The sequence below is a fragment of the Ochotona curzoniae genome, unplaced genomic scaffold, assembly GCF_017591425.1.
Source record: "Ochotona curzoniae isolate NIBS_2020 unplaced genomic scaffold, NIBS_Ocur_1.0 contig_2688, whole genome shotgun sequence".
In the NCBI taxonomy this organism is placed as follows: domain Eukaryota; kingdom Metazoa; phylum Chordata; class Mammalia; order Lagomorpha; family Ochotonidae; genus Ochotona; species Ochotona curzoniae.
Window position 1 is genome coordinate 29209951 of NW_024465553.1, and position 22941 is coordinate 29232891.

The 22941-nt window shown below is 46.8% G+C and overlaps 1 pseudogene; it reads left to right on the forward strand.

Annotated features, from left to right (window-relative positions):
• The first annotated feature begins 819 nt into the window (after nt 1–819).
• LOC121153180 lies at nt 820–2427 on the forward strand (annotated as a pseudogene).
• The last annotated feature ends 20514 nt before the right edge of the window (nt 2428–22941 follow it).

Here is a 22941-nt window from a genome sequence, read left to right on the forward strand (position 1 = left end):
AACCAGTGCAAACCTGGGAGCCAGGAGCTTCCTACAGGTTCTCAGTTGGGCACAGGGGCCTAAAGCCTCAGGTCATCCTCCACTGATGTCTCAGGCCATTAGCAGGTTGCTGAATCAGACACGGAGCAGCCGGGAATCCAACTGGTGCCCATATGGGATGCCAGCACTCACCCACAAGTGAGGAGGGTTTAGGCTGATTAGTCATTGTGCCAGTTCCTATGTTTCCCTTTTGAAAGGAAGTTTAGCTGCTGTCAGGATAAATAGGGACATGGCAGGTAGATTCTTCTTACATCATGCTTACTATTTTTCTTACAGATTTATTTATTTTTATTGCAAAGTCAGATACAGAGAGAGGAGGAGAGACGGAGACGAAGATGTTCCCTCTGCTGATTCACTCCCCAAGTGACCGCAATGGCTGGTGCTGTGCCAATCTGAGGCGAGGAGCCAGGAACTTCTTCAAGGTCCCACGTGGGTGCAGGGTCCCATGGTTTTGGGCCATCCTCCATTGCTTTCCAAGACCACAAGCAGGGAACTGAATGGAAGTGCAGCTGCTGGGATAAGAACCAGCGACCGTATGGGACATTCAAGATGAAGACTTTAGCTCCTAGGCCACCGCGCCAGGCCCCAATGCTTACTGTTCTAACACTGGGCTTTCAGTCAGGGCAAGTTTGCAGTGAAAGCTTTCTCTTAAGTCCATTCCTGTTCAAAATGATTGCAGAAAGTAACTGCGGTCTTACAAAATCTCAACCAGGGCGTGCCGCGGGCCCAGGCCGGGCCTCAGCCGCCACTGTGGAACACGGCCAGGGTGCAGCCTTCGCCATGGCACAGATCCTGCAGATGGAGATCCCGAACGAGTGCCCCAACGAGCAGCGGCTGCAGGGCCTGAACTGTGCCGTGTGGGTCGTGGTCAAGGGGCACGCCTTCAAGGCTCACCATGCTGTGCTGGCGGCTAGCAGCTCCTACTTCCCGGACCTGTTCAACAGCAGCCGCTGTGCCATGGTGGAGCTGCCGGCCTTCTTGCAGCCGCAGTCCTTCCAGCAGATTCTGAGCTTCTGCTACACAAGCTGCCTGAACATGAACGTGGGCAACCAGTTCCTGTTCGTGCACACGGCCGGCTTCCTGCAGATCATGGGAAAAAGGCACCGAGTTCTTCCTCAACCTCAGCTCACCTAGCTGCGACTCGCAGGGTCTGCCCGCTGAGGAGGCGCCCTTGTCCGAGCCCCAGGGCCCCGTGGCAGAGACATCCGGCTGGCCGCCCTGCAGCACGCGGCTGCCCCTCGTGTCCCGGGTCATGACGGAGCAGCAGGACTCAGTGCAGTGCACACCGGTGGCCAAGCGCCTGTGGGACGGTGGCCCCAAGGCGCTTGGGAGTGGCAGTGGCAGCTGCAAGATGGCCAAGTTCTCCATGCCGGTCCTGGCTGCCAACTGGCAGCCGCAGCAGGCGCTGGTAGTGGCGGCAGCCCAGCCCGCTGGGGCGGCCGTGGCCGGGTGGTGAGAGCTGAGCAGCTGGCCAGCGGAGCGGTGGCAGCAGCAGTGACAGCTGCCGGGGGCATGGCGAGCGGGCCCAGCATGTTGGAGCGGACCAGTCGGGGCACCTCCAGCGCCTACTCCAGTGACAGCCCCGGTTCCTACCACAACGAGAAGGATGAGGGTGGGGAGGAGGGCTCGGACGAGCAATACCGCCAGATCTGCAACATGTACACCACGTGCAGCATGATGAAATTGGGTCCAGCAGGTGAGGCGCCGGCCCCCTTGCACGCACCGCCCGGCCTCCCTGGCGCCCCTGCACACACATGCCACTCTGCCTCTCCTGGTAGCCAAGAAGGTGGAGGCCCTGCCCGAACCCGTGACTCCAGAGTCCTGACATGGTTCCCCACCGAACTCATCAATCAGATCGGCAACCGCTGCCACCCCAAGCTCTACGACGAGGGCAACTCCTTGGAGAAGCTGGAGCTGGTGACAGGTACCAACATGTACATCAACGAGGGCGCAGCTCAGGAACTGCCATGTGAGCGTGGGAATGTGGCACAAGGTATTGCTGCAATGGCTCCTGGCCGCCTTCTTCCACCGGAACATATTGGCCAACAGCTGCGGCACGGGTATCCGTTCCTCCAGCAACGACCCCAGCTGCAAACCACTGGACAGCCCTGTCCTACACGTGTCAAGTACGACTGCCAGAACTTCTCCCCCAACTTCAAGGAGAGCAAAATGAACGCTGTCACGGCCGACGTGTGCACCAATGATTGCCGTGGGGTGCAGGATTGCTGGCTCCCCAAGCTGAAGCTGCTCACAGCTGAGGGCGACGCCTACACTGCCTTCAACAGTGACACGGGCAAGATCGAACCCGACATGATGGGCGAGCAGCACGGCTTCAAGCCGGCCAGCCAGGAGAGTGCGGTGGGCCCCTCGGCCGAGGCCCTCCAGTGACCCGTCCTGGGCAAGGGGGGTGCGGGACCACACTCCTCCCCCCACCCAGTCCCGTCTCTCTCTCTCTCTCTCTCTCTCTCTCTCTCTCACACACACACACACACAATCTTGGTCACAAGCTACTGTTTGTCCCCCCTCTCCCTGGGTTCCCCCCCTTTCCCCAGAGTGAGCAGGGTGGGGCAGGGCCAAGTGCGGAGTGACCTATAACACTGCACCCCTATCCTCACCCCCACCATCGGCTCCCCCCCTCACCTGTCAGGGCCTGACCCCTCTCTATAGCCAGCTCCTGAGGACTGGCAGTGGGCAGAGGAGGGGGTCCGGAGGGTCTCAGGACCCTCTCCCCTGCCAGCCTGCTCACCTCCTGTCCCCGAGTGCGTCCATGGCTCCAAAGGGGCTTTCCTGACTCCCTCTGAGTGCCTGCACCGCAGGAGCTGGGTGGGCGGTGAGGCTGCGGAACCTGCAACCTAGGGTGGCTGCATGGGGATGGCAGGGCCAGCACCTTCCCTGGCCTTCACCCCCCTCACCTCCACTCAGCCTCACACACACACTCTCTTGGTCCTCCTGGAGCCTGGGGGAGGGCGATCCTAGGTGACAGGAGGGGCCAGGACACACGGAGGGTCTCTGGATCTGGGCGTGTGGTGTGTGTGTGTGTGCCCGAGTGCGTGCACGCTTTTTCTTCTTTCTTTCCAAACAAATGAAGGTACCAGAGGCAGCTGGACCAGGGTTGGAACCTAGGGGGAGCAGGCTTGAGGGGGTTACTGCCCTCCCCTTCCATGCTCCATCCTGCCCCTGCCCTGCCCCCACCACCCACCCGCCCTGAGTACACCGGGGAAGGGCCCCCCTGAGCTCCACCCATGTACATATTTTTAAGACTTTTTTTTTTAGTGAGCGAAATACTCAAGTATAAGATTTCCTTTTATTTTTCAAACCAAGGGGATGGTGTCTTCTGCCCCCCACCTCTCTCCACTCCATGTTCTGGGAGGCTGTGAAAGGCAGGATGAGGGGATGGGAGGGGCAGGCTGAAAGCCTGTGTGGGTGTTGGGGTGTGTGTGCGTGTTTCTGCACGGCTCCCGGGGTGGGGGTCTGACCCTCACCCCTCCTGTCTCCCCCTCCGCAAGTCACACAGCTCTGTCTTAGGGGAGATGGCTGGCTTAGGCCATTGGGTGAGCCGGGATTCCGGGTTTGTGGCCGGAGCGGAACTTGTGCTCTTAGCGGTTGCGGGCAGTTTTTTTCCTCTCTCTCACCATTCCTTTTTCTTACCCAGGGCAAGTGTGTGTGTGTGTGTGTGTGTGTTGGGGTGTGTGTGTGTGTGTATCTATGAACATGGAAATTTCTTCCTCCCATTCCTCTCTTTCCTCTAGCCTCTGCACCGCCCCCCTGCCCTCTGCCTACCAGCAGCCAGGCTTCCCAGGCAAGGGGTTTGGTGGGGGGTGCGGGCGCACCCTGCACAGAACCATCAGCCAGCTAGGGGCCCCTCCCAATACCTGCTTCCCCTTGCGAGGGTTGGCACGGCAGCCCAGCTTGGGGTCCTTAGCACTGCGCTCTCCCAGGCCTCCAGCCCAGCACTTTCGCCCCCAGGCAGCCCAAGTGTGTGTGTGTGTCTGGGGGAGGGGACCCCCTTCCCGCTGAAGCACAAGCACCTTAGTCTCCTGCCCGGCCCTCCCCACCTCCACCCCAGCACCAATCCCAAAACACAATATCCTGGTCACTTGGCACGCAGCTGGGGCCTGGGGAGGTGGCCCGCGCAGCGCTCGGGGGCAGTGGGGGTTCCCAGGCATGCCCTTCCTCTTGGAGCCTGCACATGGGGGCAGGGAGTGTGACCAGCTGTCCAGGACCAGGGGTTCTTCTCCCTCCCCACTTTTCCTGGAGTGGGGGGCTTCCTGCTGTGCCTCCCGAAGCTCCTGCTGCGCTGGGCCTTGTGGCAGAGCCCATCTGTTCAGGGACCCCAGGAGTTGCCCCCCATCCCAGGCTTCCAGAACTCCCAGTGATGTGAGGGGGGAGGATGAGGGGAAGGGCAGCGGGGCTGGGCAGGGAGAGGCAGGGGGAAAACTCCCCATCAGAAGAGCCAAAGACAGGGTTGTGCCTTAGCCCAGGGGCCGCCCCTGTGTACCCCGCCCTCGGCACGGCCCACTGCCTTCCTCCCTACCCTGCCCCTGCATGCCCCCCCATGTCCCTCCCCCACCCCGGGCAGACAGGAAGGATTGCAGGAAAAGAATCATTCACGGACATTAAAAATTATTGAGGGGAATAATACTCAAAGACTGTGGGGCCCCTCCACCCCATCCCTCCCTGCCCCTTTGATGGGGAGCCCCACCGCGCCCTGCCTCTGCCCCCCACGTGAAGTGCCAAGGCCCTCCCCGATTTCCCTCGGGCTTGTGAGATTGCACATAAACTACTGTGAGGAGGAGGGGCGCTGGGAAGTGTGAACCGCGAGACAGTATCTGTGGTGCGAGAATAAACTAAATGCCTTTGTGTAAAAGAAAGAAAGAGAGAGAAAGAAAGAAAGAAAGAAAGAAAGAAAGAAAGAAAGAAAGAAAGAAAGAAAGAAAGAAAGAAAGAAAGAAAGAAAGAAAGAAAGAAAGAAAGAAAGAAAGAAAGAAAGAAAGAAAGAAGAAAGAAAGAAAGAAGAAAGAAAGAAAGAAAGAAAGAAGAAAGGAAGAAAGAAAGAAAGAAAATCTCAACCTTCTTAATCCCAGCCTCTAGGGAATGCTCACCAAGTTCATGTTCCTTACTATCCTTGTGCCTAAAGATCAGGCACCTGTGTTCAGATCACCTGTGCTTCTGCAAAACTATTCTGCCGTTCTCCTTGCTACAGTGTCAGGATACAATTAAATACCAGCATGATGGACTTATGACTGTTTCTGAAGAACTGTACTAGTGTGATAATGTGGGGGAAATCGGTGTGTGGGAGGATTTAGGGAAGGTGAAAAGAATGAAAGCAGAAAGGAAGACCTGTGCTCGGATTTGGAGTGTGTTTAATATTCCAGCACATCCGCTGTTCTTCCTACGGTCAGCAGGTGGTGCTAACTACACGCCGACCTCACGCGTGGAGTCAGTGCCTTGAGTTCCTCACTAGCCACCTTTCCCACCTGCTGAAGGAGCATTTCCTCCACCCATCAGGCCTGCAGTGTGGCAAGAGCTTTCTGACGAATAGATTTGTTAGGCTGGTATAAACATTACTTGCAAGAACTGTATCTGTAAAAGCTGGGCTGTTCCATGGCAATAGCAACCCAGCCTTTCAAAGGACTGGCCTTTTTCCCCCTGGTTTTTACAATTTGTTCTATATTTACACTATTGTTACAGTGATATACAATGAAGTAATCTCTTTGATGTGTGCTCCCCTGATTCCAGACACATATATAAATTCACATATTGTACCACCCCAAAAATATTGCCTGTACTGCAGTGAAACCCTAACTCCTGTAACCATTTATCTCTTCTTGGTCCCTGGTTTTGCTTTGTCCATAATGTCAGATCAAAAGAACCTGCAGCGGTGCCAGTGTGATGATGCAATTGGGTAAGCATCACCCTGCAAGTACCGGCATGCCATATGGGTGAGCATTTTTGTGCTGGCTGCTCCGCCACCCATCCAGATCCCTGGTTACGGTCTAGGAAAGCAGTGGAGGGTGGCCCAAGGCCACGTGGGAGACATGAGCAAACTCCTGGCTCCTGAATTCAGCTCAGCTTAGTTCCAGCTGTTGTGGTCATTGGGGAAGTAAACCAGTGGAAGGAAGCCCTTTCTTTGTCTCTCTTTCACTCTGTAAATCTGCCTAATAAAAATAATTTTATTTTTCAATAGAACAACTGTGCGATCTTTCCCTTTTTCATTTTTACTATTATGATTTTATAATACCACAGGCCCTGTGATTTCTCTTATCCCAACAAATTCACCTCCCCTCCTACAGAGTTCCCTATATTATTACTATAGTATAGTTCTTTTTTTTTTTAAGATTTATTTTTATTTTTATTGGAAAGGCGGATATACAGAGAGGAGAGACAGAGAGGAAGATCTTCTGTCCGATGATTCACTCCCCAAGTGAGCGCAACGGTTGATGTTATGCCGATCCGAAGCCTCTTCCGGGTCTCCCACACATCCTATTGCCCAGCATCCTATTGTCACGATATAGGTAACAGTTTATTTGGTAATCCATTTTTGGTTGGAAATAGAGATGAATACTGTATTGTATCCTCACATTTGGATATGATAGTCTGCATTACATAGTAATTATACATCGCCTTAAATAAAAAGCCACAGTAAAAAATCAACGAAGGGAAGAAAAATAGAAATTTACAATGCAATTAAATTTTCAAGAGGTTCTGATAGTTCAACAGTCCTGAATTGCTGTATATATATATATATATATTTATATATATTTATATTTATATATTTTATATATAAATATATATAAATATAATAAATATAAATATAATATATATAATAAATATATTTATATTTTATATATTTATATATATATATATAAAGCTCTTTAATGTCTAAGTCCTCGAGAAGCAGAGAAACACAGACAGGGAGCACAGGTTTGCTGGCTTCCTGTGAAGACACACGGAGCAGCCTGCTCTGCCCCTGCCTCCAACATAGCAGCCCCTGCATCACCCTCCTCGGTTCCCTACCCAACCTTATCTCTATCGTGGTTCTGCAATCACAAGGTGACTTTGTCAGCAAGCCAACTCCCTGACAGCCACCCACTGGGATATGAACAGGTGGCCCATGAGGCATCCTGGCAATTGCAATGTGAGGACTTTAAGTGCAATGCTACTGTGCCGGAGCCTGCACTGTTTCTTCTAAGCCCAGCCCTGTCATGACCTGGAAGACTGAACACCTGGCTGGAATTGTCTCAGTACCAAGGACTCTTTACATTGTTTTATTCTTCTTAAAGGCTGTCTAATCCATTCTAGAGCATCCCCACACATAAAATTGGCATTTCACTAGAAATGAAGTGGAAGGCACCTGCTGATGCTGAGGGTCTGCTTGGGCAGTGCATGGTAGAGACTGAGAGCCTATGGGATCATCAAGGCTAGGGTGGAGTTCCACAACAGGCACATGTTTGCATTGGGAACTTGACCTCTGAGCCTCATGTGTCATACCTATCTCAGGACAGATGTGCTAAGTGAAACAATACAAAAAAATAGCACAGTGCCTAATTCTTAATGATCAATATGCTTCCAAGCACTCATTATTCAATACATATTTCTGAGTTATTATTAAGAAAGCTACTGTTCCCATCTAGGAAATGGGGAATATGTATACTGCACCCTATTCTCAAAGTGTCATGAGGAAATGCTCTTCCCATTCTCAAGCAGTTCCTTCATTTCTTTTTTTTTTTTTTAACAAAGATTTAGTTATTTTTCTTTGAAAAAAATTAGAGATAAGGGCATGCAGTGAGAAAGAGCCTCCATCTGCTTATTCACTCCACAAGTGTCTGCAATGAACACAGTTGAGCCAAATTGAAGCCAGGAGCTTCTTTCAGGTCTCCCACATGGGTGTAGGGTCCCAAAGTTTTGTGCACCATCCTCTACTGCTATACCAGGCCACAAGCAAGCAGATGGATGGGAAACAGGGCCTCTGGGATTAGAACTCATGTCCATATAGTATCCGTGCACGTGCAAGGTTACCGCACCAGGCCCAAGGCCTTTTCCTATAAACAGCTATACAGTGCCTCCCATGGAAAGGGAAAAAGACTAAGAGAAACAATGGCATCATTGAAGCTCAACTGCCAATATGGAGGAACCGGGATGGAGGTGATGGGGCTGAGGACAACAGCACAGGATAACGGGTTATCACCTTCCTTTGGCACAGAGACCTGATAACCGTCATGGGCATCCACAGACACACTGCAAATGCATCTTTTCTCTCTGCCTTTAAGAGTATCTGGTTAATGCTGATTCTGGTATCTAGGGGTCCCTAATTCCTTAAAAACCACACTGTGCATATCCCATCTGAATGGAAATCTCCAAGCTTCAGTCATAATTGTCAGGGAATCTTACAAGAATCACTGCAAATATCCATTCATCTGATTACAATTTAAAGCTTTGCACAATCTATTCTCAGAAATTGGAAGGCTACTGGTACATTGGCATAATATTTATATTCAGGTCACAAGGGAAAACCAAAGTAGTCTTATTTAATCTTGATGTAAAAAATGTATTTTATTTTTTTATTATGTTTTCATAGTTGACCAGGATAGGAAGAGTGTAGAATTAGGGGAATGTGGGTGAGATCACTGCTGCCAGTTTTTCCTCTTCCTCCTCCTGTATCCTGGGGAAAGGGAGAAAGTAGAGGAGAAGCTGCACCTAACCCCCCTGCCTCACCCACCACCCAGGGGTGGAGAATGGCCACCCGATGTCATCCCTGGGTCCCTGGTGTGGCGCGTGCTCTGAGGGTTCAGCACAAGCAGTTTTGACTGTTCTGATATGCTGTTGATCTCGCCAATCCAAGGATGGAGAGCTCCTTCCTAAGTCCATCGGCACTGACACAGTCCACCTTAGAGTCTCCACTGGCCCAGGTATTCACTGTCCACACCTGGCTGGGGGAGTTGTCCAACTTGTTCTGACCTCCCTCCTCTGCTATGGTATCAGATGTGCTCTGTGAGCCACAATGGACTGCCATCAGCCTCATGTACTTCCGGGCATGCTGCACACTGCTCTATGGTAGCCACTCCAGTTAGTCTGCAGATCGTGCGATTCTCCCCATGGTCGGAGTTCAAAGTCCAACAATAGGGTTGTGGGGATCTCCCAAAAAACCTTTTCTTAGGTGATCCCAGACCTGACTCTTGCACGTGCTTCACACTATGTGGTCCAGTTCACCCTGTCACCCGTGTCAGCTTACGTTCACAATTGTAGTTGCAATTGCTGCGTTAGTTGTATCTCAAACCTGGCTCTTACATAAAGCAATGGTTCTTGTGGCCCAAGCCAACGCTGCCCACAACACACTCAGCCCTCACATCACCAGGGGGAATTACAGCCTAGTCAGGATGACACTCAATAACCTCTGGGAGTAACGCTTCCAGGCCTGGGTCTCCAACAGGCCAGCATGTGCAGCATAAACCAGTCTACCACACATCTCATTCAGCTCTCACACCGATATGGGTGTTGGAACCTGATTCAACCCAATGGACCCTGATAACCAACTCACGCTCATGCCAGTCTAGCCAGTCATGCCTGTCTAGTTTGGCCCACCCCAGACTTGATTCTCATTCTCACCAGTGGGGGTTGCAGCCCATCTGAGAGGGGATCACCACTTCCCTCTTGGGCCCAATTCCAGCCACCGATGTTGAATTCATCAAGTGGTTGTGGAGTCGTGTCTGACAGGAACTGCCCAACATGTGCCAGCTGATACTGACGTGAAGCCCAAACAGCCTGCACTTATTCTGGCTCATGCCTACACCAGTGAATAGAGTTGGATGGCCCAGCTTGGCTCTTCCCCTAACTCAGCTCACATGTAGAGCTAAAGGTGTTGTAGCATTGCTTAGACTGGTCGGACCATGTTTCAACTTCTCTCACTCACCAATGTGAGCAGTGGCACAGCAGCAGATCACCAAGAAGTATCCCCCACACCCGGGCTTGCATAATCTAACCACCCACGTCTCACACGTTACTGGGTGTTGCAGCCCAGTCTGGCATGACATGCCTCAACTCAGCATTTTCTAGCAGGTGTTGGAGCCTGTTCTGGCCCAATCTGCCCAATGCTCAGTCTCCTGCTGATGATGGGTGCCATTGCCTGCCTAGCCCACCTGAACCAGTCCCCAGTCCTAGCTCTAATGTGGAGTGGGTAGTGTTGGGGACTGATTGGGCCTGTTCTGCTCCCATACCTGGTTCTCTTATCCTTGAGTGCATGTTATGAAATGGTCCAGAATGGCCTGACCCCAGACCTGACCCACATGTATACCAGGTTATGGTACCTGGCATAACCTGGCCTGTTGTGGGCTGCTCCCAGCCTTGGCACTTGCACTCACTTACAGGGACTGCATCCTGACAAAGAAGTTCCACAAGCTGTTCTATCAGGTCTGCTGCCAGTAGCAGATCTCAAACACACACTGGTTGGTCCTTGGCCAGACTAACTTAGTCCACTTTTTGTCCTGTCAGGAACAATGGCCTTTCCCAGGGAGCCCACATCCATTCTGGCTCTTACTGTTGTGTGTTTCAGCCCACCCACATCTGGTCCACACCCAGACACAGGTCTCATGAGGTTCAGTGAGTACTGAGATTTAGCTCAGACCATCCTGCAACCACCCTGGCTCTCATGATCACCAGTGGGTGCTGGAGCCCAGCCCTTTCTGGTACTCCCCTGACACAATCCACACCCATGCTGAGTGACATCACAGAAATGTCTGGTGGAGGCTACCACCTGCATTCCTGCTCTTGTGCTCACCATAGGGAACATCAATGCATTTATGGCACCTGCTTAACTCGCCATCCACACCTGTTCCCAGCCACAGATCTTGCACAGTCCAGTGATTGCTCTGACCTACCTCAGCATAGTCTATCTCCCATCTTGGTCTCTGCCATCAGATGCTGCAGCCTGGCCTGGCCTGGCCTGCCACCAGTCCCAACTCCAGAACACAGCAGTGTGAACCGATCAGATAGGACCCTAGCCCTAGCTTAATTGAACCGCTGAGTAGTGCTCAATGTTTAATCATGGTAATTTACCTATCTCAGGTGTGCCCGTTGGTTGGTGTATCTGTTTGCCCAATACAAGTCCCCGGCAATGAACCTTCAAAGTACTTGTTTTCAGCATCCCTTCTAACCTGCAAGCACAATGGTGTTGTCGATGGAAGTCCCTCAGTAGTCATTCCTCATCTGCAACATATTTCTTTTTAAGGTCTACCCTCTTTTTCACTCATTTCCTTACCCGTTTCCCTACTCAATCCATAGATCATGCACATGGGGAATCCCCCGACTTGTCCTGCCTGCCTTGACGTGATGCACCAGGTCTGCCCATGACACTGTGGCAGCATCTCCAAAGCCTCGGCAAGACCACATCCCCAGGCTCTCGCAGGCATGCCACCTGGATCCAGGCCACACACCACAAAGGGTAGACAAATGGTGTCTTCACTCCATAGCATTTGGCAGTCAGTTGAATAGTGAATGGTCATGGGGAGCCCCACAAAAGGACTTGTGGAGTGAAATCCCAAAATGACAAAAATTCTAGACAAAGATTTTTCTCTGTAAATGGCTTAAGCTCAGTCAAATGTCATAGACTAGCAGACTGGATTAAGAAACAAAATCCATCTATTTGTTGTCTAGAAGAGACATAGGTCACCAGCAAAACTCAGCGGAAACAATATCGCATGAGTTTTGATGTTTTCTGTTAGTTTCATCTCTTCAAAACAGTTCCTTCTGATCACATTCTCCAGTGACTCATAGATCATACAGTAGCATCATTTTCTACAAGAAGGTTCTTGATTTTCACTTCTTCAGCTGCCCTTTACTCATTTAGTAGTATGTTATTTAACTTCATGGCATTGTAAACTTCTATTTTTCTTTTTATTGTTGATTTTGAAAATTACTTATTGCTAATGTAAGTGTAAACTGATGAAATTCACATTAAACATGGTACTCAAGGACTGCCTATGGTGTTAACCATCTCACAAACTTTGGAACCAGTACAGGATATCATCTGGCAGAAGCAGGGAGCATGTCATATTTTCATGGTCTGTCCAATTCCTTTGAAAGAAGTCAGTATCTATAGACTGAAGTGTGGCCTGGTGTGCTGAGCTTACCATATTGGTGTAGTTCATGTCCTGTGTGTTCCACTTCCAATCCAGTTTCCTCCTTTTGCTGTTGGAAAACAAAAAAGGATGGTTCAAGTCCTTGGCCACCAGCACCTTGTATGTGAAATAAAAAACCAAAGAGAATGCAACAGGGGCCAGCCCTGTGGTTTAGCAAATAGAGCCACTGGCATCGCACTTGGACATTGGATCATATTCTGGATGCTCCACTTCTGACCCCACTCTCTGAACACAGGCCTGGAAAACAAGTGGAGGACGGCTCAAGCACTTGGGTTCCTGGAATCAAGTAGGAGACTTGGACAATACTCCTGGCTCATAGCCTCAGACTTGCTCATCTCTGCACATTCTGGTTATTTGAGAATGAAACCCGCACATGGGATATGTCTCTCCATCTCTCTCTCTTAGTAGACCCACCTTTCAAATTAATAAATCTTTTGCAAGAAAGAAAAAACTAAACTATTTCAATGGCAAAACCATTCTTCAGTAGGAAATGGCATTGTGGCATAGCAGCCTAAGCTACCATCTACGTCACGTCCAATCCGGCTCTAAGTCAATGTGAATTGGAAACAGTGGGAGATGACTCAAGCACTTGGGTGGGAGACTCATCTGGGAGACTCAGATGGACCTCCTGGTTCTTCTGTGACATGGTCCAGCCCTGAACACTGTGACCACAGGGAGAATCAATCCGCAGAGAGCAGACATGTCTGGCTCTGTCTCTCCTTCTCTTTCTGCAAGTCAGTCTTTAAATAAATGAATAGGATGATCAGTAAACACCATTTCAAACTTCATATCCCACAGTCATTAACAAATTCGTTCTTTACATTTTAATCATATAAGAATAATCATGTCATTTCTGCATCAGAAAATCTCGAGAAAGTTTCAACAACTTTTGACAACTCCAATACCTTAGTTAACAATTTTGTTTTCTTTCTCTCATAACTTCTTTTTCATTTTAGTTTTAAAACCTTATTAAAGTTCTTAAGATACAATGTAAAATAAAGTAAAAACTTACTGAAGGTGTGTGTGTGTTCTCCAGCCTTGGAAGCATGAAGCACGCTGCAGGGCTACACCTGCAAGAGAAGGTGGGCAGAGGGAGTGATGAGTTTTTCTTGCTTGTTCCCAGTCTCCTTGGTGATTCCTACGGTGCTACATAATGTCAAGGCAGGGAGCAGACACAATGCCTGGAGAAACAAAAGCAATCAGCTTCCATGGACAAGAGTAGTGCTTTACAAGGACCAGGAAGGCTTCCTAGAAGCAGTATCAGCAATTTCAACAATTGGCAGTGATTAAACTCAAGATATCATTAGGTTAATGCAAGCTACTACTACTTATTTTAAAATATCATTGGGCCCAATGCCATAGCCTAGTGCTAAAGTCCTCACCTTGCATGTGTCAGGATTCCATATGGGTGCTGATTCATATCCTGACTGCTACATTTTTATTCCAGCACCCTGCTTGTGTCCTGGGAAAGCAGTTAAGGATGGCAAAATACTTTGGGACCCTGCACCCACATGGGAGACTTAGAAGAAGCTCCTTGTTCCTGCCACGCATTGGCCGTCTTCTGGATGTTGGGGCTACTTGGAGGGTGAGCCTGGTGATAGAAGAGTTTTCGCTCTGTGTCTCCTCTCTGCAAATCTGACTTTTCAATGAAAATTAAATAATAATAACAATAATAATAATAAAAATTAATGATGTGACTGCCAAGCACTAACTTACTTTTTAACAACTACTGTTATAATTGTTCAAGTTAGAAAATACCAAAGAAAAATATAATACTGTCACTAAAATACGTGCTACAGAGAAAGGATTGGGTGGCATAAAGTATTGCTCTATTTCTACAATGAGCTGCATAGGACTCCACGTAAAGACTTCCACTGGAACACACTTGAGCTTCATGCAAACATCTGTAGAAGGCAAACATCTTTCCATCAGAGCAATTTTGTCCACACAATATATGAAAAATGGATACAACACACATTTATTCTATATACATTTCAATGACACTTGCCCACTCCTAAACCCACAATGACACTTGACTGCCATTTCAGTGGCCTTAGCCCATAGCATATCCATACACATTACAGCAAGATAGTTTAAAATGTATTTTTACTGGGGGCATGACGCCACAGCCTAGAAGATAAAGTGTTTGCCTTGCACATACAAGAATCCAACAGTGGCATCAGTTCATGTCCTGGCAGACCTGCTTCCCATCCAGCTCCCTGCTTGTGGCCTGGGAAAGCAGTCAAGGACAACCCAAAGCCTTGGGACCCTGCACGCACGCTGGAGACATGGAAGAGGTTCCTGGCTCCTGGCTTTGGCTCAGAACAGCTCCAGACATTGCGGTCACTTGGGGAGTTAATCCTCAGATGGAAGAGCTTCCTCTCTGTCTCTCCTCCTCTCTGTATATATAACATTCCAATAACATTGAAATAAATCAGAACAAAGAAAGAAAAGTGTCTTGACTGCACCTCATTAAATACCTTCGTTAGGGCAACAACCGGAGAAAACCATGACTTGGAGGATTGAATGTCATGATACAGCAGGTAGGGCTGCAGCCAGGGATACATCACATCTGATACCAAATGCATTGTTTATTTCTACTGCCTATTTAACACTTCCAATGCAGTATCCTGCTGTTGTGCATAGAACACAGTGGGTAGGTTCCAAGAGTCCCAGGGAAACCTAGATGGATTCCTGTTGCTGGACTAAGCATGGCAGAGCCCTGACGTCCTTGGAGTGAGTCAATCAGCTGATGGAACATCTCTCTCTTGTCACAATCTACCTTTCAAACAAATATATTCATTAAAACTGATTATGACAAACATGCTGCATCTGTGGATATAATCTTGATGAGTAACAAAGAATTACATTTCAAATTCAATTCTGAGAACTTCACAAAGACACTCACAGAATTGATATTTTTTTACAGGTACCAGGGCACTGTACTTGCTTTTTCCCTTCTATTTTATTTTCAATTTTATGATAAAATTCCATGGATTCTGGGTTTCTCTTTACCTGCTACTACAGCCATATCAAATCCTATGCAGCATGACCAGCAGTGGGCTCACACACTATTCCCAAAAAGGCAGCCCCAGCAATTAGTTTTTTCACTCATTACTACTACAGACATTCTCATATACCATTGGAGTCTGATCATACATTTTTTAAAGTCAATTCATTTTCGAATCCCATTTTTAAAATGACAAACACATTATATCATCTTTCTCTTAAAGCTCTTGTACCTGAATCACTCACTGTAATTCATGTAATGTATGTGTTACCAACCCTTACCGTCACACTTACACTCATGTCAATAAACAATCATGCAACATAACCTGCAGAGCAAAACCAAGTTTAGTGTGCATTGGAGATTTTATAAAAATATGTATTTATTTTTATTGAAAAGGCAGATAAACAGAGGAGGAGAGACAGAGAGGAAGATCACTCCCAGAGAGGATGGTTCACTCCCCAAGTGGCCTCAAGTTTGGAGCTGAGTCAATCCAAAGACAGGAGCCAGGAGCTTCTTCCGGATCTCCCATGTGGGTGCAGGGGCCCAAGGCTTTGGGCCATTTTCAAGTGCTATCCCAGGCACAAGCAGGGTGATGGATGGGAAGCAGGGCTGTCAGGATTGGAACTGGCAACCATATGGGACCCTGGCGTGTGCAAGTGGGGACTCTAGTTGCTACGCTATTGCACTGGGCCCATGGATTGTAGTTTGACATACTTAAACAAATTGAAAATTTTGAAATAATTCATAGCATCCTATTTCAATGCCAAAAATAATCTCCATGGAACTCAACCAGAAAATTTATAAATTAAATTCACGATTTCTTAATTATGATATTTACCACCATCAACTTTCAGTTATTTTTATCTTCTAAAAACTGTTGAAGTTGACCATAGTGGTGAAGTTTCTGCTTGACAGCAACACAACCCAGATTGCCTGCTCTGAATGCAAACACCACGCCTGATTCAATCACAGCTGTCTGCACAAGGCCACCTGGGACACATCACTGAAATGTGAAGTAGATTTTCAGCTAGGTTGTATATTTACATTTTAACATGTAACTTCCAACTATTAACAATGATTTCACTGATTTGCAATGCAAACAGAGCTTATATCTGGCGGTTCATGCTCCCCACACACAAGAGCCAAGATGAGTCAAGCCAACGCTAGAAATGAGGAATTATATCCATGCTCCCACAGGGACGGTAAGATACCCAGGGAGCTGGGCTATTTCTGCTGTCTATCCAGGAACAGTACAATGAAGCTGCTAACTGCAAGTAGCCAAATCCTGAACTGGCATGCTTGATAGAAAATACAGGTATCCAAATCACTGGCTAAACTTGCTGTCCTGCCATACCTGTCTCATCAGCTCCCAGTTTTTAACTTAGTCTAATATGGTACAAGAATTTGGGTGGTGAAGCAGCTTCTGAGAGCACTATCTTCACGCTCTCTGTCCTTGGATCTAAAACAAAACCAAACAAAAGGGTCCAGTGCAGTGACCTAGGAGCTAAAGTCCTTGCCTTCAAAGTTCCGGGAAGCCATCTGGGTGCTGGTTCTTATCTGGTCATTTCCACTACCCGTCCAGCTCCCTGCTTGTGGCCTGCCATAGCAGTGAAGGATGGCCCAAAGCCTTGGGACCCAGCACCCACATGGGAGACCTGGAGCAAGTTTCTGCTTCCCGACTTCAGAACAGCACAACACAGGCCGTTGGGGTCACTTGGGGAGTGAATCATTGGACAGAAGATCTTCATCTCTGTCTCTCCTCCTCTCTGTATATTTGACTTTGCAATAAAAATAAATAAACCGTTAAAAAATACATAAAGATGGAACCAGCGTCCTGTGGCTAAGCATCCAAATGCATGCTGGCATCACATATGGTGCTGCTTTGGGTTCAGCTGCTACACTGACAATCCAGCGCTCAGCTCATGGCTAGGAAAGCAGCAAAGCATGGTTTAAGTCCTTAGGCCACACTACTCATGTCAGAGGGCTAGGAGAAACCCCAAGCTCCTAAGGAGGACCAGCCCACTTTCAGCTAATAACGACACTTAGGCAGTGAAAAACCAGAGGGAAGATCCCTGTCTGTCTCTACCTCGTTTTCTGTAATGCTGTCTTTCAAATAAAAACAAATTTTCAAACAAAATTTATTTTTAAAAAAGAGGGATAGGGGAAGAAAAGGAAGGAAAAGCTTCCCCTTTGGACTTCTCCCTGATTCTTTAAGACTTCCAATGCAAAGTCACTGCAAATGTGCTGCTTCTATATAGATTCCTCCTCAGTGCACACAGCATATGGTGAAGATGGGAGCCAGGTGTCCTCATGCTCAATAAGAGCCTCATCACCCTTGCGGGCCCTGGGCCCATTCCTCTCACACCACTCAGCAGAGCATGGTGATGACAACAGGTAACTGAGGACAGAAAAAGTGCTGATGTCATCTTCTGCTGGCACTCAGCACGAGGGGGAGGTCTGTGTTCTCAGTTGCAATTGCCTGGAGAGCAGTTCCCACTTGACCTGGTCCTCATGGGGGAGGGAGGATCCAGTTCTAGGTTCAAATAACACTGAGTCTCCCTGCCGTGATCAAATCTTGATTTTTCCTCAAATATGTCTCCATTTGCTGTCTCTCTGGCACCATTTTGAGAAGCTTCATAAGAATTTTTTTTCTCGTTAAACTCTTTTTGAAAGGGGGGTTGTCACTGAGACACAACAGGTTGAACCACCACTGGTAATGCTGGCATCCAGGTAGCAGAGCACCAGTTTCTGTACCAGCCATTCTCTTTCTGGTCAGTGTATAAAATACACCTGAAGTAGCAGGGAATGATGCCAGGAATTGGGCCCTGATACCTACATGGGAGACCACAATGTGATTTTTTGTTCCTGGTTTGGACCTGGCCAAATTTGGAATTGCAGACCCTCGGGGTCACGGTGGGAGTGACCTGGTGAATGCAGAGTCTTTTTATCCTTTCCACTCTCATGAGTGTTTGCATACTCTGAATTTGCATGTCTCTACTTGCCACACAAGTAGGACAATCTTGGCAATAGGAAATTAAACTTGATGGTATGTATCCCGTTAATGACCCTCATTGTGTGTGCTTCAGAGGCTTTGACTATATTAACATGTTTTAAACTTATAAGTACGATAGAAATCTTCTTTTTAAGCTTGCAAATGTCACCCCAAGCTCACTACATGGGCAATATCAGCCTGTGTGTTGACAAATACACCTATGATTCACTTGACAATTTGAGTATTGCAATTGCTTATCAAAGAGCAGAAATCCTACACTGATTTGTCATTGGCTTACTTTAGTAGATAACTCATGAAGTAAGCAGCATTGCCTAAATTGTGTGACCATGGCATTAGGCTTACGCTTTTGGAAACACATCATTCCATGTTTGATTTAGTCCCAAGTACTACTTTCCAGTAACTGTTATTTAAAGTAGGTACAGACATAGGAAGACATCCTTCATGCTGACTGTTGAGTAGGATTATTATGTCTGGGTTTTGCATTGCGTAATCTCTCAAATTTGAGAGTGTATATTTTGAAAACTATAAATGTTGATTAGCACACGTTAATTTTTATCATTCTTTCTACTTTATATGTTTTGTGGATTACCCTATGATGACTTGCATATGATCATCAAGCATTTTCATAACAGGGTAAGCATGCATATACAGGGGTTCTGGGTATATGTGGATATGGGTAAACATGAACCAATGCTGACAGAGAAAATATTTAATATGAAACCATAAACAATCATAATACTAATTTCAAAAACCTAACCCACTTCAGAGATCACTGGGTCATTCATGCTGCTATAGAGAGAATGGGTCTCCCTAAATTTCACAGCATGTAGGATGGATCCCCAATGTGTCTACTTTGAGACAGCACTTTTTTTCTTAAGGAGATGCTTTATTTTTTCATTGCAAAGTCAGATATATAGACAGGAAGATCTTGTGTGCAATGATTCACTCCTGGAGCAGCAGCAATCACTGGAGCTGAGCCGATCGAATACAAGGAGCCAAGGCTCTCTTCTGGGTCTCCCATGCAGTTCACGGTCTTAAGGCCTATCCTCCACTTCTTCCCCAAACCACAAGCAAGGAGCTGAATGGGAAATGGGGCACCTGGGATTAAAACCAGCACCCATATGGATCCTGGCAGGTACAAGGCGAGGTCTCTAGCTGCTAGACTACCAAACTGGCCAGAAACTGCACTTCAAAAAGGGTCCAGTGTGGTAGCCTAGTGCCTTTAGTCCTCGCATTGCATGTGCTAGGATGCATATGAGCATCAGTTCTTGTCCCAGATGCTCCACTTCCAATTTAGCTCCATGTTTTGGGCCTGGGAAAGCAATCATGGTTGGCCCAAATCCTTGGGACCCTGCACTTTTGTAGGGGACCCAGAAGAAACTCCTGGCTCCTAGCTTTGGATCGGCTCAGTTCTGGCTATTTCACCCATTTCATTCACAGTGAATCAGTGCATGGAAGATCCTTGTGTTTCCCCCGCTCTCTGTCAATTGAAGTTTTAAAGATTTTTAAAAGGAGGTGATTACCAGAAAATGTATTCACTGCAAATCCACTTCAAGCTGATTTCCGTTCCTTTAAGGATGCACAGGGACAGAGGAGACACCACGGAGGCTGTGAGTTGGCCAGGCAGTGACCTCAAGGGAAAGCAAACCTATTCTCATCCTGCTCTCAATTTTCAATCACTAGGACCACAAGAAATGATGGCTGTGATTCAGGACACAGCCTCTATTCTGTTATGGTGACTAAAGCTCACTCTTCCTTCTAACTGTCCTTCCTACAGCAATGAGAGAGAACCCACCACCGTCAGAGACACAGAAATCAAAGGTTATGATTTCAGATAGCCAACACCTAAACAACAACAACAAAGTACCAAATAACCAACCCAAGTACTGATCTTCAAGTTCCCCCCAAAATAAAAAGCCAAATCTGCGAGTAGTATAAGGAAACTCAATATAAAGTTTAGTGAGGAAATGAATAAACTCTGTTAAGCAAAACTGAAGACAATGGAAACACTGATTTTGCTTTTTAAAGACAAAATTAATAACTATTTGGATAGATGAAGAAAAAACTAGAGTCAAGTACATAGCATCAAAAGGAAAAAAAAGATCATACAAAAATTGATCTCATGGAAGGACAACGTCCAGGGCTGTCTGTGACAGAGTGAGTTCTGCCACTGCCTGTGGTGTGACTATCCCATTTGGATTCCACCTCAAGTCCTGGCTGCTTCCTTTCTGATCCAGCTCCCTGATGGTGCACCTGGGAATGCACAGGATGTCCCCAGTGCTTGAGTCCCTGTACTGATGTGGGGGAACTGAAGAAGCCACTGACTCCTGGCTTCCACCTGGTCCTGCTTTAGGCATTATGGTCACTTGGAGAGGGATGAGCAGATGGAAGAGCTCTCTAACTCTCCCTCTTTCTTTATAACGCTGCCTTCCATATAGATAAATAAATCTTCACTGACCAAAAATAAAAAATGAAGGCAACAGATCACTAGGGACTACTAACACTAATTAATTATAAACAACTTGATAGCAATGGTTAATTTCTGGATATGTACTAGCCTATCAAACTAAAACAGGTACACATTGAAAATCTCATCAGAAGGGCCCTACACAGTAATCTAATGGCTATAGCCCTTGCCTTGCATGCACCCGCATCCCATCTGGGCACCAGTTCATGTCCCGTATGCTCCATTTCAGATCCACCTCCGTGCCTGTGGCCTGGAAAAGCAGAAGAGAGTGGTTCAATGCCATGGGACATTGCATCTGCAAGGAGACCTAGAAGAAGCTTCTGGCTTCAGTAGAGTTCTGCTCCAGATACTGCAGCCACTTGGGGAGTGAATCATTGGTTGGAAGATTTTTTATCTCTGCACAATTGCATTTCCAATAAAAATAATTAAATATAAAAAATACTTGAGGGCCCCACATGTCAGACTAATGGATATTTCGCATTGCAAAGATACCAAATGAGAATTGGTTCTAATCTCTCCTGTTGCACTTCCCATCCAGCTCCCTGCCTGTGACCTGGGAAAGCAGTAGAGGATGACCAAAAGCCTTGGGACCCTGCACCTATGTGAGGGACCCAGAAGAAACTCCTGGCTCCTGGCTTTGCATCAGCTCAGTTCCAGCAGCTCTGATCACTGAGGCCACATGAGGAGTGATACAGTGGATGGAAGATCTTTCTCTCTGTATCTCCTTTTCTCTGTATATCTGCCTTTCCAATAGTAGAAATAAATATTTTTTAAAAACCTGATAAAACCAACAGTAAGTAGCATCATTGAGTCAGGAATAAACTCTGCAAACAAAAGGTTAATACCAGGTGTCTTCACTACTTAATTCTACCAAAGTAACACCAATGATTCTAAAATTATTGTAAAACGTTGAAAAAGATAAAACAATTCCAAACTTATCCTGGGCCTAACAATATTGAGATTTCAAAACCAAACAGAATCAGAGGTTGGGAGATCTTATCCTACATCTGACTGCTTTTTTCACCTGAAAAACACAATGGAATGGCTCCGTAAAAATGCAATCTCCATTGCAGCACAATTGGTCTTCTGTACATTTATTGCTTAATGCTTCTTCTGAAATAACCTCTCACACTGCCGAAATCTAATTAAACATATCCTACACCAGTATACCTGATGAAAATAAAGGTAAAATTCTTAATACACATAAAATGATTCCAACAACACACCAATAGTAATACACATGATAATCAAAGTGAACCTGACGTGAGGATGTAGAAAATGGGGCAACAGATGCAAATCAGCAAACCAAACATTTCACATGAACAGCATAAAAGATAATCCTCATTAAAATCATCTTATGGAAAACATTCAATAAAATTCAACATTTACTTTATAATAATCTACATATATGCACGTAAGTTGAGAAGACCTGCAAATATTTAGATTTTCCACACTATACCTCAACTGAGGCATACAGTTATATTACCACTAAGATATGCAACCATATAAGAATGTCAACTTTCACTTTCATTCAATTTAATGTTTTCCCAACAGAAGTAGACAAAGAAATCAAAGGCACAGAAATAGGAATGAAGATACAATTCATTTTGTTTTAGATGTTGTTTGCCCTGATTTGACTAAGAGTGAAAAATAATGAATGCCAAGACTGCATTCAGCCATTAAAGATAATAAAATACTGTTATTGGCTGCAGAACAGATGAAACCAGATGTGATAAAGAAATTGGACAGATAAATCTAACAAGTTATCATTTATATAAAAGTCAAAAAATCAACAGGGCAAATGAAGACGGTAAGATGGACTATGTCAACCAGTGGATTCTCCAGTGATTTCTTCGTGCTTGGAATGGTGAGACTGGCAGCAATTCATCACTGTTAAATTATCAAGACCACTTGAGCAAGACCCTTGGAGCATGCCCCCCATCGGGGACCTGGGATGGGTGGGAGGTTGGCTGGGGCTTCTCCCTTTACCTCACCCTTTACCCCTGATATAGAAAATAAATGTGTGGAAATGATAGTCTTACGCACTTTCCTGTGGCCCTTGAACCTTTGTGCCAATATTAACTATGTAAAGATTGTCAAAAACAAAATTTTTTTCAAAAAGCTGCAAAACCATGGCTTCAGACTTAGAATAAGCTGATTATTCCAGGTTGGGAAGAGTGAGACCTGGGGACAGGAGGGAGATGGAACAGCTAGCAAAGAAAGTGAGACAGAAGGAACAAGATCCAGGGTTCCATCCCAGCGTGCGGTGACTGCACTT